Consider the following 17,731-nt stretch of genomic DNA (forward strand, 5'->3'; position numbering starts at 1 on the left):
TTTTTCGACACTTTTGTGTGAAATTGCTTTTTCTGTTTAAAATTTATGTGCCCGTTAAAAGTACATAATAATACGTGTCCACCTTGTAACTCAAAAAGGAAAAGTTATACTTCAATCTGGGTCATGCAGGCTTATAAAAGAGCAAGATTACTAATGTGACGTTATTTTTACTCCTTTTTTTCTTCCAAGTCCCCGAAAAACGAAACAATTTAAAGCAGAAAAATGGGGGTTTCATCATGAGACTTTAAAAAACACCGAAGTGATGTCCATTACATACTTAAACAACAATATCTCGAAAACGGTAAGCCAAAAAAAAGCGTAGAATGATGAGTCACTCGAGTGTTTCATCAGTACGGAAATGAGAACATCTAGAACTGCTAGAATTAACTAGAGAGAGGGGCATTAATAAACAAAATGAATCTCTTTTTGCCTATTTTATGTTTAATTGCTTTGCGGCTCTAGTCAAAGCCAACCTGTGTTCGTGATCGGAGTAATTACCATAAAACTTACAATAAAATTTACAATGAAGGAATTTAAAAAGCAATTTTTTCTGCTCAAGTCTAATGTGTCTATTAGAATACACCCATATTAAAAATACTATAAAGATTTCGAATCTAATTAAGCAATGTTCGCTTGCAAATTGCATGCTACATAATATCACTCCGGCTAATTTAAGAGGTTAATGATTCCTTATATAGCAGTTTTATAACGCGGTTACTAAAATAATTATAATGATTACTATTCATTCGGGTGAGCACCACTTTTTTTCATGTTTTGACTGTTTTATATGGTTTTAATTAGACTTCTATGTACCGTTATTTCTTCCATTACAGTGGTGTAATTAGCGGTGTCACTGTCCAAGTATTAATCATGAGAAGGGCCCAAAAAGCTACAATTTATTATATCATATTTAACTTTCCATCCCGATATTCCCAAACCGATGCGGAATTTATAAAGAATGATAAATGGCCCTTCTCCATCCTAACTTGACTTACACATTATCAATTTTTTCCCCGATTTACTTACAGGCGCCTCCGCTTTCCGGGCTTGAAAGGCCCGGATTTTGCAAAATCATCTTCTATAGAGAGAAGATGAGCTTAAAAAGTGTCGATTTGGCTTGTTTTTGACTGCATTATACGTGATTTATTATCCCTTCAAGCATGTATGGGCGTTTTTCCCGTCGAGGAAAATGGCCTGGGAGTTGAGGGATGGAAACTTCGCCATGGCACAATCGTCCTAAAAATTAACTTAAATTGAGTGATTTAATAGTATCAAGAAATTGAAATCTCTGCTGCAGCGACTCTGTCGATGGCAGCAAAATGGAGCCGTAATTGGCTTCAACTTTTAATCGTTCAATCACGCTTTTCCCCTCGGGCAGGAGCGAATTTACAATTTAAAATAGGGTGGAAATGCCGAGTTGGTATTGGCCAAGAAAATTCTCCCTTAAGGTATGGACTTGCGCCATATCATTCAAAAAGGGTATTTTACATACATAACTCGGCGCTTTTTTATTGGAAGGGGCGATTTACATACATAAAAGGGGTGCAAAGACAGGAGAAGGGGTGGTCGGTTTTTTCAGTTTATACTCTGTATAGGGTTAGGGTTTTTATATTTCGAAAGGGTGTGACGTTAGTGAAAGGGTTGGTGTGGAAGTGTCTTGTGGAGGATATTTTTTGGTTTAATTCATGGGGTACGTATTGACCTTTTGGAGTTCTATTGTCAGTTTCAAACTTATAGAAGAAACTTTAAAAAATTTGCAGGAAATACAATAATTATTTTTCCATTTGCGTGTGCTTATGAGACGTCACGGTCACACACTCTTAGGCGTGTTCGCTGTGCTTGGCATCGAGGCTCCGTTTTTCAATTCAGGACTCAATCGAGGTGAAAAAGAACCATTTTAGAACCATACGTGAGGTTTTCTCGCGAACAACACATAAGAAGTATTTTTAATTCGAACACATGCAAATGTTGCCACGGATTTCTCGAGTCATTTTACCCTCACAGAAACACCCTTTAAGTGAGACAGAAAATCGATTCTCGATGGCCACAATCCATCACTCGTAACAATTTTATTCCAATAATTATGATAACGCCCCCCGTTTCCTGACACTCGAATAAATCATACATTTCCACCAAGAGGAAACCTCGGTCCTGCATGATTTCCTGCAGATCGAACCTTGGGGACTGCGGGGAGCTTGTCCGGAATCCTCGTAGGACCTCAACCCCTGGTTTTCCATCAAAATGGGGCCCCCCCTGTGGACCTACGCTTTGAATGCCCTTTCTGGTGCTCCTCAGACGATTTGTCGCTTATTGTTTTCACTGGTGATTTTCGGATTGGGACTATGATGGATTGAGCACCAGGAAAACTCGGTTCCTCGAATAAAGCTCCTTTAAAGGGCATTTCACGCCTTTTAATTTTAATGGCAAAGATAACAATGGGAGGCAAACACTGAGCATTAATAAATGGCCATATTAAGGCTAAAATACCTCTGCTTGTTTATTCAAAGTTGCGTTTATATTACTCGTTAGTCTCATGCCAACTAACCGAAACTGCGTTTCTTCTTCGACGACTGACACTTGATGAGATACGAGCCATTTCCGTTAATCATTCATATTCATGTTAGGTGGGCCTTAATAACCAGGGAAAAACTCTCCTCTTGTGGCATTATACATGAGATATAATCCTGCGTCTGAAATGTTAAGAAAATTTCTCCCCTGTGGATTTACGGGGCAAGAAGCTTACACAAAATAGGGGTGGAAACATTTTCCGTTTTGAAACTGACAACGCATGGAATACACGCTCCATGTCGGCCACATGTGTCCCGCAAATCCTGCAGGATCTTGCAGGCTCTTTAAGATTCGGGAAGCGTTTGAGCCGAAGGCGCCTTACTTATAATATTATGGAATTTTTGAATGTTGCGGTATTAGAATTTTCTTCCTTGCAGCACGTGCGGTAATTTGGGTCTAAGCAAATGGAAATTTGTTGCTTTTCATTTAAGGAACTTTAGGGCTTTCTGAGGCTAATCTTAACCGAGTGCTCGAAATTGCGAGGTGGCTTTAGCACTCGAATAACTCACGGGTGGCCCAGTTCAGTACTCAATAACATCATTACGTCCCCGTCTTAGGTCTAGCTAATTTTACACCTGTCTCCTCTAGCACTTTTACCTGTGGATAATTTGTGTTATCTTTCAGATCTTCTAATCGTTCGCACATGCCGCGAATTCGAAGTCTTGCTCTACGGCTCCTCCGAGAATCTCGTCGTGGAAGAGGTTCCATATGGTTGGGTTCAGGACGGTAAGTGATTTTTTCTTAGATGATTCCTGGCTCATCGGCATACAAGTCTCCGCTTTTTGGTATTAAAATGAACACTTTTCCGAAACATTCAAATATCCGCAATTTCCCACGTGATCATATTGATTTTTTAGGAACTAAAACGAGGCTTTCAGCGGAATTGAAATCCGATCCATCCCGACGGTCCAATGTAAATATATTTTTCAGGACTTCCTGATTGTGATGCGAAGGCAGGAATATAAAGAAAGCCAACGCCCCACGTCCACCTAATGAATCGAATGTGTATTCTACAATGTCAACAATGGACACAATTCAATCCGGGACTTGATTGGCCCCCCTTTGAAACTTCGGTTTGTCTTCCGTAGAGGTAGGTTTGTACAGGACCTTAATTTGTATTGTTTCTGTTTAAATTTCGCCGGTGGGTAATTAGTTTTCTTGTACTGTTGCAGCAAGAAGAAAATTCACTTAGTTTGCTGCAGAAATTAGCAGGAAGCCGGGGATTGATGCGAGACCTAATCAACAAGTAGGTGTATTATAATGGCCCTTGGGCGATATTTAAATATCATCATCGCATCGTTCATGCATCATTACGTATTCACGCATAGATGAATGGGTGCCAGAATGTAATTTAAAATAATTTGACGTAACCAATCGCGCCTTTTTGGATGGAAATTGAGATTGATAACATCACAAAAAGCTCATAAAGTTGATGATGCCAAATTCATATTTAAAATGCATCGATCGGGAATGCTTGAAATCAAATAATGCGTTTCCTGCGACAATGATGCATTCGTCTCATTTTCCCACGTTCCACACAAGACAGTATCTAAACTGCCATATCTCGTGGCATATTCATTCATAAAATTTTATGGGCTCTTAGATCCTACATGGTCTGCTAAGTAGCTTGTTTTTAAGCTCACCACTAGAAAATATTATTATCTCTGCGCATATCCATCTCTAACCGTACACTTTTTCTTCCAATTCGAGGTAAACGAGCAAAAATTTAATCGACAGCGTTTCTTGTTTGGTGCCTTTAATGAGCCCGCATATGCCCATAATCTACCCAACAGGGTGAACTCGGTCTCTCTCGTTCTTTCTGCTGAACTTGATTTTTTCCCCAAAAAATTGTGCGGTCATGCCATTTACACCGGCCATGGGCAAAAACTTAATCACGACCAATTGATTAGCTCGAGGCAGCAAAAGCATGAATGAAAGAAAAAGATGAATTTATAATAGTCGAGTAATCGAGCATTTCAGTAGTCAATTGATCCGTTGAAGCTGGATGACACACTTAAAATCGTAGTGGTTTTCCATTGCGTTCGGTATTGTAGAAATTGTTTTTGTGAAGGAGGTCGTTGGTCGTTTATGAGTGAAAGGTGCTACTTTCCGCTCTAATGGCAAGTCTGGATTCTATATTGACTCCGGATAGCTCATTTAAGGGAAAGAAATATCGGAAATACAGTTTGTGGGATCTTCTTTTCTCTGACCTCGTACCGCAGAACTTTAAATAGGTATTGCAATCTAGTTTAGACGGGCTTATGGAGCTCATGAGGACATTTTAAAGTAATTGTTCCACGTGTTTTCGAGCTATCGGCGCTCAAAGTGTGTAAAAATAGCAAACATTAGGTGCTTTGGACACGTAGTTTGAAGAAATTGTAGACAGTTCGTAGATGGTGGACTTGAGCTACCGTAATACAAGTTCATTGTTTTTCGCCGGTGCTGAAGAAACCCATCAAGTCGAAGAACGCAGTTTATAAATATAGATGAACCGTGAAAATGTAAAGTAGCATCGTGAGAAAACAAAAACGCTTTTAATGCTTCATTAAACAAATTTAACCAAAAAGGTCTGCTTTATTTCGCTGTGTATTACGGGCGTGGTTTTTCCCCGCCGGGATGCTGTTGATTAGTCGTCGTCAAGCGTGTAAACGAACGGTTAAAATTAAACGTTTTTTAATTTAAACTATTATACAATTTGTTCTATAATGTAGAAATTCGTTGCTCTCATTAAATTAAGTCACCGAGAAAAACCTGCGCTTTTTGAGGTTGTTTTTCCCGCACTAACAAATCAATGTAGTTTATGAGATATTTAACCACTACGCGAAATTCCCGTCGATGTTAATTGTATCTAATGACCATTTAACAGCTATGCTTTATAGTTATGTCCATTTCTTGCTTCTGCCCTTTTTCCGCCAGCCAATTCTTCAAAGCGCTGGATATTTTTATGTGCATATTTTTGAATCTATTTGGTTTTATTTACATTTGTGGCGGTTTTTGCTCCACCATAGATCTTCACGGTTAATGTCTAATGTATACCGGTTTTTCTCCTCAGCAGCCATTTTATTATTCTTCAGCTTAACTGGCGAGGTCTAATTAGCAGTCGAAGGAATCTCTACATTTCCAACCTCGGCGTCTGGAATAAAACAATAGGTCCAGACAGGCGCGGCGGTGGTAATCCTGAAACGGCCATAAATCAGGCGAGTCAGCAGGAAAGACGCTATATGAGCGTCGACGTTGTGTGCGTATTCCCTGAATGGGAAACGAAGGCACTATATCATACCCGCTTTTCCGGACTCGAAAATCCCGGATAAAAAGACGAACCGGAGATATTAATATTTTGGGAAAAACAATGGGGCGATTCGGTGCCAGAATTCTTCGGATGTCCCTCACTTTGGGGTTTGTTTTGTAAATGGGGCACGAAATTATTTTACTTTAAAAACAACACATTTTTCATTGGAAAACGAGAAAATCAAAATTTTGGCATTATTTTTGTTATTCGTTCAACAATATCCGAATGGGAGCTCTTGAAGTTTACATAAAATTAAGTATACTTTATCCAAACAATGAAGAAATTAGTCATCACAGTAGATCGCACAAAAACTTACGAATTGCAAGCAGCAAAACATCTATGGCGGTCGATAAACCGTGCAGTGGTTCAAAATAATACAAATTATTAAATTTCTCATGTTGATCTAAAATTTCATTAAAATGTCTTTCTTATACAGTTTTTTTATTAAATACCTTAATAAACATATTTTCTATTAGAATACCCAATTTTATGCATGTAGTACTTGCGAATAAGGTAGTTCCTATTATATCTGAACGCTTGAAAGCTTGTGGTAAAATAGAATCTCAGGGTATTCCTTAAGTTGAAAAAACTGTATCTGGTGAAAGTAGCAGGAGAAGTAGCAAATCACCGCTGAAAAAAGATGTTTAAAGAAATTTAATTGAATTGAATTTATTTGACCTTTTGCCATTCAACGACAACTTTGACCCATTATAATGGGAAAATATGTTTACCTACAAATATTTTTTGTGTGACCTATCGTGATGACTAATTTCTTCATTATTTGGACATAATGGTTCGTATCTGGAAGTGAGGATCTAACGTGCTTTTTTCCACCCCTGTATTTTTTTCTTTAATGCGAAAATCGCAGCTCGATCACCACTTTTAGCTTAGCCCTAAGATATTTGATGCGTTATTCTGCCCTATGAGCAATAACGTAATTGGTTTGTTTACTTTCCACGACCACGTTCGACAAAAATGGACAAATATTTCAAGGTTTAGAGATGATGCACAAAATAGCATATACCGTGTGTCCCTGGATAGGTGAACTGACTCTAGTAAAAGGTAAAAAAATTTCGATCTAAATTTTAATTTTTTGAGGTTCATCCCTGCTTGATTGAAGATTCATTTCAAACATAATTTTACTTTTAGAAAATCATGTGCGTCTTGGAAATTTTCAAAAGACCTATTGTCCTGTATAATAAAGTGACTCTTCTGTGTCAAATACCACATAATGATATTTAAAAAAAATGGTTAGAATCGGGATCTAAGCTCATACATCGAATTTGAAAATCATCGGTCAACTTTGATTTCTCATATTTTATCGTATAATATTTCCCGAATCAAAGAATTTTATTTTTACCAATTATTTATTGAGGAACTTCCTTTAAATATTTGACAGTCACATTTCTTTCAAAATAACGATTGCCCTGCGAATTCTACACAAATGATTATTGATTGGCTAAATGATCAATTTGGTGAAAGATGGTTTGGGAGAATGAGCCGGACATCTGGGCCGCCCAGATCCCCAGACCTTACGATAATGGATTTTTTTTGTTTGGGCAAAAATGAAACAAATAGTTTATGAAGAACACATTCCAAATGATACAGAAATATTAAAAAACAGGGTAACACTGGCAGTTCGATTAATTCCTAGAGGACACGTGCAGGCAGCTTTTAAAGAATTCCGACACCGTATTGAAAAAAGTGCTTTAGGATGTGCTTAGTGGAGTTTTAAGTTTAATATGAAATTATACATTTTTTAATTGATCTAACGACGATAGTTTATTATTTTAATAAAACAAAAATTGATAAGAATAAAATTCGTTGATTTGGGATATATAACAAAATGGAAGAAACCAAAGCTAGCCAAAAACTTTCAAATTTAGTATATGAGCTTAGGTCCCGATTCTAAATAATTTTTCTTAATAAAATTATGTCACATTTGACACAGAAGAGACGTTTTACTATACAGGAACATAGGTTTTTTTGAAAATTTTCAATACACTTGATTATTTAAAAATGAAATTATGTTAGAAATTGGTCTTTCACCAAACAGGACTGAACCCCAAAAAAATGAAAATTTAAATCGAAAGTTTTTACCTTTTACAAGAATAGGTTCACCTATCCGGGGACACATGGTGTTTAACACGTTGCCACTTGCAGAATATATGGAACTCACTTATTTTATTTAGTAAGTTGATCCAGGAATTGAAAGATTGGAAGTTTGAAAGTGCTGCCAATAATTCTCATTGCTTAACATTCTTTTCTTTAATCCCAAACTCTCAGTGAGAAACTTTACTGTAACCTCAAAACTTATAAATGCATCTCACATACACACCAATCTCTCACCGAGATAACATGTATTTTACATGTTAACGGGCCTAAGAACCGCCGGCGACTTCAAAGAGACGATTTGGTGGCTGATCCCTCTGTAACATGCGTTCTTTACACCAGAAACGTGATACTCTGTATCACACGCCACGTGAATGCATTATAGGCGACCTAAACCGTGTAATCGCTCTTAATCTATTCTTGTAAACACAAAGGTCGTATGTAAATGTCCCATCTTGGATCGCTCATAGGAAGGAATAACTCCGTTTTACGATGGACCGCTGCGGTATGTCATTTTTCAGGGAACTTTTTGCGGCCAGTTATTATTTTCTTCCTCATACAAAAGCGGAAAATGGAGGGAAAAACTTAGATGGAAAGGATATCTCGTTTCGGTTTCACGTCAAAATAACTTTGTTTCATAAATCTTTGATACGGAGCTTTGTATATTCCGCATCAGCTTTTTGGGTTGATGGGAGAGCGTGCTTTCGACCGTATGGGGACTTGATGCTTGGTTGAGTTCCGAGGAGGGAAAAGTTTGTGAGGGAATATCTGGCAGAAAACCTTCTTTTTATGTCCATAACGTTTTACAACAGCACAAAGAAAATAGTTCAAACTGAGAAATTGCAATTAAGTCATGGCGAGATGGGAGGAAAAATAACAAATCTTGACAATCCCTGTTTTGCCCTTTATTGGAGTTTGAATCCACAATGGCATGGACCACATTTCTTGCTCTGAACTTACAACATATTCGAATTTGCCAGTTAATGTTAATTTTTAATTTAATTATAAAGTTCCCAAGACTGATCTATTCGTCTTCATAGTTTCTGAGAATTCCAATTTCACTGGATCTTCTTTAATATCCATGCAAACATTCAGATTTTATTATAATTCACCCCAAAGTGGTGGCTCATCTCTGGGGTGAGCGTAAGAATAATAAATTACAAAAAGCGCTGGAGCGCATTACTACGAAGGCTGCCTTTTATGTTTTCCATTCAGGGACATAGATGGCGACGCTACTCAAATGTTATTAATAAAATTTAATCTCAATCGTTAGTTAACCTAAAACCAAACTTTCAGCACAATACGCACCTATAGTATTGTAGATACAGTACATTTTCAAAGTTAGCAAATTGTTCAAACAATGGAATTAAACCGAGAAAATTTTCGCTAAATAATTTTTTACAACTTTCGAAAACAATTATCTCTACAAGAATCCCTCGTCGAATTGGTTTCTGTTTTGGCAATGAAACACCACATCAGGAAACACTTTCTCGTTGGTATGAAGAATTCAAACGTGGACGGATGAGTTTTAGGGACGATTCAAGGGTAGATGCACCAAAAATAGCAGTCGCTCAGAAAAACGTCGATGCTGTGCGTAAGCTCATAAAAGAAGATCAACATGTGACATATTCCGAGATTAGGGCATCATCGAGGATTTCAAAGATCTCAACTCAAAAAATTTCGCATGAGGAATTGGCTGTAAAAAGTACTGTCCCCTTGGATACCGCATCTGTTGACCCAAGTACAAGAAGAAGCTAGAGTCCATTGGTGTCAAAAAACTATAGACCGCTTCAACGCAGGAAACTCTAAAAACGTGTACAGCATAGTCAGTGGTGATAAATCGTAGATTTATCACATGAACTCACATCACTCACATGAACCCGAAAATAAACGCCAATCGTTTGTTTGGGTGTTTTAAGGTGAAGAAAAACCATCAAGTCATCCGCTCTCGAAGTGTGTCCAAAAAGATGGTGGTGACATTCGCCTAAAAAGCAGGTCATGTAGCAACAATTTCCCTGCAAGATTAAAGAACTGTTACTGCCAGTTGGAATGAAATCGTTTGTTTGCCGGAAGTCATTGCTAAGTGTAGAAACAGCAACCCTAAATGACGAATCATTACCCACGAAGACAATACAAGTTCACACACAGTTCGCAAAACAATGTAATTTTTAATGTAACAAAATGTCGAATTGTTAGATCATCCTCCGTATAGTCCCGATCTAAATCCAAATGATTTCTTTATCTTTTTGAAAATCAAGAACGGACTGCGAGAAATGGACGTGGTCAAAGATTCCAGTAGCTAGAAGCAGTCAACGCCCTCAAAAACGTCATTTTGACTATATCAACAAATGAGTAGAATAGCTGCTTCCAGAAATGGTTCCAGCGTATACAAAAGTGTATTGATCTTCGTGGAAAATATAAAATCTTTAAGAGTTGTCTACTATTTTATTCCAACTCTATATGCGAAACTTAAAAGACAGCCCTCGTATGACTGCATTATGATATTCAAAGTACCTTCTTGGTAAACGATTCCTTTACGAGTTTATGTATGATTTGAACAATGCGTTTGCCAATTTGGTCAAGTACCATACCTTGAAGGTACCAAAGTCCCCTAGGAAATCACAAATCTGTTACAAAATTTCGGAAATGTCAGTTTTACTCACCCACTTTTCAATATTCTTAATCCTATTAAATTTTCGACCATGGGTTTCTTGGAATTCTTGAAAAACAGGTACTCGTTCAAAATATTCAGCATTATCTTCCGCATGACCACTGGTAGCAAGTCCTCCGATGAATCAAAGAGCAACAAAAATGATTCCGCATTGATGAACAACATCCAGGACCACTTGGTGTCGGGACAGCAGCTGGTTGCACGGAAAGTTTTAACACAACATAACATCTCTTTAAGTCCAAAAGAGAGATTCGCAGCCTTTAAAGCGTCCTTAGACAGGAAACACACAACAGAATACTCGAGTTAGAGTTAAACTGTAAGTCGAAGCAGCTGTTACGATCCATAGAAAACAGGAAGCAAGAGAGAAGTGAAGACAATAGATTGAGCCAGAAAAGTGTTTCCTTGGCAGAATTTCAATCTGAATAGAGTCTTGCAAGGAGATTCTGATAACCCGGTCAGGCCCACCAAGCTGGCTCGGGGCAGTAAGTTCGATTCACGTTTCGAACACTCGATATCAATTGAGCTCTGCAGATGTTCGAATCTTATCGGCTGGAGAAAAAAAGAACAATCTTCAGATCCTGCAGGAAGAACTGCAACAAAAGATGTTCTGCATTTGGTAATGATGAGATTAGAGCAATTTTTTGTACCTGTACAGCGAAAAAAAGAACAAAATCGCATAACATCTGTCGAACAGATTTTTAATTCAGATTAGCGCCCTACAATGTTGAACCCTAAACGACTGAGTAAGTACAATTATATCCCGACACGAAGCTCCTTTTTGGTCTTTTTAATTTAGCAAAAACTTCGGTGATTTAAACAACTCGGGCTGTGCCCTTCTCGCTGTGCAAGGTGTGCCCTCAGGGCGCTATTATGATGTTTAATGCGTTACAGTTGATTAGTGCTAATAATAAATAAGTTGAATAAAATTTGATATTTTCACCATGGCTAACTGCAAAATGAGCGATTTTTGGGATTTCCCCCCAGCTTTGGCAGATGTTTGAATAGATGTTGATTAGTTGTTAATTTAGAATCAATTTCACAATTTGTATTCAAAAGCTATTTTTTTAATGATCTGGGATCGGAGTAATAAACATACTATGTCGGTACTGTTGTTTTCCTTCGAAACAATTAGCTCATATTCCGACGAACTGGCCAGCCTTACTAGCGGCAGTATTAACATTTTGCAATTTAAAAACGGGGGTAATTCCACACGATAAAAATTACCTTTGTCTTAAGTGCTTGCAGACCGCCCATATAAACCATTCAAATCTATTTTAATTGCCAGTGAATTGGCGCAATTTGTTAATAAAATGCAAAATTACTGAACAACGTTGCAGACCACAAAATGCTATAAAAATTCTTTTCGCATGCTGTTGATGGCGGTTTTCTTGCGGCACACAAAGACCTGGGGAACGCCGATACATGGGAAATTAATTGTATGTCTATTTAGGTGCCGTTTACATCTTAATAAACATATTTTACAACTCTGTAGAAAATTAATTTTAGCCGTCGGGACTAGCCTCTCTAAAATTGAGATCAGTTGGCTGGGCTAGTACTGGTTGTAAAGCAGTTGGCCGCAGTCCTGTTATCAGACTCTTAGGGAACTCTTTGACCTTTTCATTCACTTATTGTGTTACGACGATTTTTTCAGTTTCGTTGACCCCACGGAGTAATGCGAGAATACATATGACGTGACTTCTGATGGATTCTGTTGAGTCTGAAGGGTTTCAAAGGTTGGCAGAGCCCGAGTAGTCGAATCCTCTACAGTTTCATAAGCTTCTGGCAGCACTCTTAGTATCTAGGATAGTAATTGCGTCCTCGGAGAGAAGGGCCAGCAGCTGTTGTTACCTTTACTACTTGTGGCTATTAAAGCCTGAAGTAAAGGAAGATCTTGGAGGGGCCCAAATTTTTTTTTCCTTCATTTCACACGTGTTTTCCAAGAAATTGGAACTGTGTCAAAACTGCGAATTTTAATATCTCTTCCGTTTATTTGCCATTGAGCTAATCTCCGAGATGCAGCAAATAAACTTTCTCCCGTCATCTCCCAGCCGCAAATTACCATAAAACAATATTTTTCTTAATTAAAATTACTGAAATACAAATTCAGAAGCAAAAAACTAATTTTAAATTCGAAATGGGGCTCCCATGTTTATTTAATTGCATAATGCAGCTCATTATAATGATTTTCAAGATGCGGATAAAAACTTGCTGAATGACAAGGAGTTATGAGACGAGAGACGGATCCGTTGAACTTATATTTTCATAAATATTAAACAATGCGCGGTGGACAGAGAGCATTTGGCCTCTACCGACATGGAGAAAAAAAATCCTAAACTTCTTAAACGAATTGTCATACCAGGAAATAGTTTTTTTTTGCTACTGATACATAAACCATTAAGCAATCTAGAGGTTTAAGGATTGTACAGAATGAAGAAACGTGCCAATCTTCAACAACAGCTACCAAGATTTGAGTTTCAATTAAGAACAAATACTTACAAGCAACGTGCGGTTCGCACAAACAGAAAAAGGCGATTTTTTGCAGCGGCGATTTTATGCTTTTTACCTTATTTTCTTCATTTCTTGCCATTCTTTCTTCGTTTACTTTTTTCGGTACTTTCGAGGTGCAGTTTTTTGCTGCCGATTCATTACCCTCCAGGGGCGGCCGTTTAAGCTAAGGCAAAATTGCTCGACTTAGGAGGTTCCATGATCAAGCCGAAAACTACTTCATCCGATAACTTGCATAGTGTCAAGTAGTTTTTTAGATATAGAAGCCTCCTGATAAGTATATGAGGGGGTTCACGGTTAGTTGAAGGCCTTGCCGGACGCCTCTGTTTCAAGATCCGAAGAGTCCGTCATCGAGTTTCCGTCACATCTCTTCGTCATCTCTTCGTCATGTCTTCGTCGGACGCATTGTTTGCGGCACAATTGAAAAAGTGACTCTCCAATGCGTACATACATATAAATTATTTAAATGTTGAAGATATGTATGCAAGTGGCTCAAAGCGGCCGACATCGTCACAAAAACTGGCGTACAGTCCGCGTTATAATTTGCAACTGAGCAGCCATTGTGGGTAATTTTTTCCATCCTGTCATGCCGTCATTTTTACAATTCAAATTCGACGGTCAATTACGGTTTTTTGCTATCGAATCCGAGGTCTATTTGCAATCCAGCCGCCGACGTTCAAAATCTTGAAAAATCAGCATACCGACCGAATGTGGCCATAAATCCAATGCGCAAAACTAGTGATTAAGTGGGAAATATCGGAGTCATGAAGGAGCCATAAATAAAATAACTTCAGGAGCAAAGTGCCGTATAACATTTTGAATATCTATTATATGAATCTGAGGCATATCCACTGCACGCCGGGTAAATTATGAATATGGTTGAGTCGTTCTTAGCGATATTAGACTAGCGAGAAATGCCAGGATTTTGCACGATGTTGCAATAAGAACATGGAAGAAGTAAAGTCGGGTTAATTCAGCTGAGCACAATATTAAATAAGGCTAGTTTAGGCTATGTGAGACGTCGTAAACTTAGTTCAGATTGTGGGCAAATAAGCAGGTCAATTTGGGTTTATTCACGGCCTTCTTTTCTTTTGCATGACCGATTCCTATAACTGGCGCCCAAGTGTCAAATTATTAGCAGCGTTGCCACTTGTTGACCATTTACATAGAACTTCGCCTGACAACTTCGCACTTGCGACGACTAATCAGTGCGGCTAACGCCATTAAAGACTCCCACTTGTACATTCCATCTTTTCATCACCGATATCTCGAAAACGGTTGAGTATTTTCGTGGTTAATATTTGTTACATTAGAACTATTTTCTTACCTTTAGGATCCCCATTAACAACCAAAACTCAGCTCTCCCGGGCACTTCTGTTGGGGAATCTAATTTCATCTAATATCAGATAGGATGGGAAAGTAAGGAAGAGGAGCTAGGACACATCAATATTACCTCCGATCTTTCCATTGTCATCTCAGGACTGCAAAGAGGTAAACAGAAGTATATTGAGCGGACTTTCTTCCTTCCGATGCCGACTTTCAGACTTTTCCACTCATCGAGGATCGTCATTTTTTAATTCTAAATGAACCGTCTCTACGTGCCACGAACAGAATGTTTATTTGAACTACGATGTTTCGTTTTCGTGACTGTGATAAATTCAGCTGAAAAGTAGAATTGACCTAAAATGCTCAGAAATCTCCATTTTGAGACTTAGACATGGGGTTCGTAGTCACTAGGTATGTTGATATCTCTGTGACATGGATCAGCACGGAAGAGTGAAACCTCAGAATGAACCTTTAGATCAAGCCTTTAAAGTTTCAGCAAGCCATGCAATAGAATAATTGAATTCGGGGTTCATACACACATAAAAAAAATCGTCGATGTTGGCGCATCCACGGGTTCCTCCCAACTAACTTCAAAATGGTCGTTGGGAGCAACGCAGTCCGAAATTTGTCAATGACATTGCCATTGCTCCCAACGCCATATTGAACATTAATCGCCTTTACAATACTCACTCTTAACACATTTTCCTTCGTTGATATCTCAATTTTTAGGTATGAATGCGCACCCAGACGTCGTTGGCAACGCCCGTTTTTAAACCAACCTGAGAAGAAATTTCCTCGTCTAAATCAGGTAATTTACATCTGAAGGCATAATAATGAAGTGCACGGGCAATATGCCGGCGAGGCCCGATCGGTAATTAGCCGAAGCTGTAATAATAACCCAGAACGTACCGCTCATCGGCCGGACAATACTAGAAGGCGAAGGCTGCTCTATAATTTTAATGCTACGTCAATATTGGATTAATAAAAATGTTGGGTGGCTGCAGGACCGATCAGACGGGATTATTCCGTTTCACAAATTCGAGCCCATCGGTTTAAATTTTACCATAGATGTCGTTAAGGGAAAAATAAAATCTGGCTTAGTGATTTTAGAATTGAGTTATATGAAAAGTTTGCAGAGTCATTGAGAACGTAAAAGTTGGTTGGGATTGATGTTTAAAGACCCGGAGAGCGGAATCTCAGGCACCAAATGATGCAGTTTAATCGGCTGATTGAAACGAGCAGGTCGTGAGGTACGACTGGATTTACATACTGATTATAAGAGTATGCCGAGCTCATCGGGCCTGGTAAATACAGTGTGCGATTTCGATTTTAATTGCTTGTTCCATAACTGGGGTGGTCCACTTGCTTCGAAGAAAATAAAACCGCTCTTGCCCATCGATAAACAATTTTTGAATTAAATGCAGCAGCGAGTGCCACAGTAAGAGTTGTGCAACTTTGATTGAGCGCCACCTGCCGGGTGGTATCTTAAGCAATAAAAGCAATGGCGTTTTCGCACAAAGCAAATAAATTCAAATTTGTACTGCTAATGCACATTTCTTAGAGAGCTGGTGGAGATTCAAACTGCGACATGTATTACTGGTTGCAGAAAAAAAACTGCTGGCGAATAATGAGTATCTTTTTAAAGTAAAATCAATATATAAGTAACTTTTTAAGCTTGTTAATAACAGTTTTTGTTGGGAAACAAATCACGAGAACCAAATTGAGCCGTTAAAGCCAGGTTATAATGACTCCATGTTAATTTTATGGCTCATCATAAAAATCAAAGGTAGGTTTTGCTTTATTGCCCCGAGTAGAACAAAAAAACTGCCAATAATATTCTCCTAAACACCCATTCTCATTTCCCTATACAAAACACATTTCCAAAAAGTACTGCTACAAGTAATTATGTTTTTCTTTATTTTCTGGCACCAGGTTCAGTAACCCTCCGCGTTTCTTGTCCCCTTGTTTACCATTGAACCAAAATTTGTGGCTGAAATTCCCGAAATTATGCGGTACCACTTACTCGGTTCTAAATCACGTTAAGTTATCTGAAGATTTTTTGATATCGAAAAACGCCTGTCATAATAGTCTATATTTAGTATTAAAACCAGATGAAAGAGCGTGGGAATGAAATTGCATCAGTGGCGTAACTTCACTGTTTCTTAAAAAACTTGCGGTACTCCTCTTTTGAAAGCGAACCTCCGCCTCTGAGTTTGTTCCGCTTGGATTATTTCCATTATTGATACTATTAGTCGGATTTAAGGAGCACGTAGATGAATAAAATCCATTAAATTTGTAAATTCATTGATATTTTTTAGAAGCATCTTCGGGCGGCAAGAAGTTGATTTAAATAAAACGTCTGCGGTTTTAACATTTGACGTGCTATAGCATGCACGACAAAAAACTGATTCTCATTTTATGGTATAATTCATTCGCACTTTGTACCGAAGCTTCTACCGAAGGGCATGTACCTACTTCTTGTTGGGTAGCGATGGTTTAGTCGTTCTTTGGTGCGAAGTGAAATTCAAGTAAAAACACGGCCATGGTATTCTCATCAAGTATCATTCAGTGATTCACACTATAGATAGGAAACCATCGCTTTCACGAATTGTGGGACTTAAAAGAAACAAACAATGGAGCACACCGAAGAACCAATCAAATCCAATCAAGATTCTACTGTTGGATATAATCACGGCGGCAAAATCCGATTTCAATTAATGCGGACGCCATTGTTGACAATTCGAAAAGGAATTAAGACTTATGGCGACAGTGCAATATCGAGAAGCCATAATCGTAGAATTAATTAATAAATTCCGTAAGTGCACAAAGAAACATAAAACTGAATCGCATTCAGTGTGAATCGTTTTGTTATTAAACTCGGAGACGAAGAGGAAAAAAGTATTTAGCTCCAATGAAGGCAAAGGAACAGAGAATATATTTTTTTTTTAACTCCTCTTTGCTCACAACCTGAAGATGTCTTGAAGCATTTGAAGCTCGTTGATGAAATCCCAGTAGGCTCAAGTATGCTACATAACAACTTTTGCTGTATTCGCAGATTTCCCTCGTCGGGTCAGCCTGCTTAACATGCAAGCGACGTTATGTAAAAGACATCGACATCTATTTAGTACCTCAGTGACCGATGGCAATGTGCCTCCGCTTTAAGATCGGAATGGTTTTACAGTTAAAAGTCTCCTACTATAAGCTTCTGAGGAGGAAACGAACGAGAGAACGAATCATCGGGATCTAGGGGGCTAATAAAT

At 38.3% G+C, this 17,731-nt stretch overlaps 1 long non-coding RNA gene across 1 annotated transcript; it reads left to right on the forward strand.

Annotated features, from left to right (window-relative positions):
• The first annotated feature begins 3,383 nt into the window (after positions 1-3,383).
• On the forward strand, positions 3,384-15,280 carry LOC136413161 (uncharacterized). Its single transcript, XR_010752458.1, has 4 exons — positions 3,384-3,658; positions 3,741-3,814; positions 14,479-14,636; positions 15,201-15,280. It is a non-coding gene; the product is annotated as an uncharacterized lncRNA (long non-coding RNA).
• The last annotated feature ends 2,451 nt before the right edge of the window (positions 15,281-17,731 follow it).

This window comes from Euwallacea similis, chromosome 13, assembly GCF_039881205.1.
Source record: "Euwallacea similis isolate ESF13 chromosome 13, ESF131.1, whole genome shotgun sequence".
In the NCBI taxonomy this organism is placed as follows: domain Eukaryota; kingdom Metazoa; phylum Arthropoda; class Insecta; order Coleoptera; family Curculionidae; genus Euwallacea; species Euwallacea similis.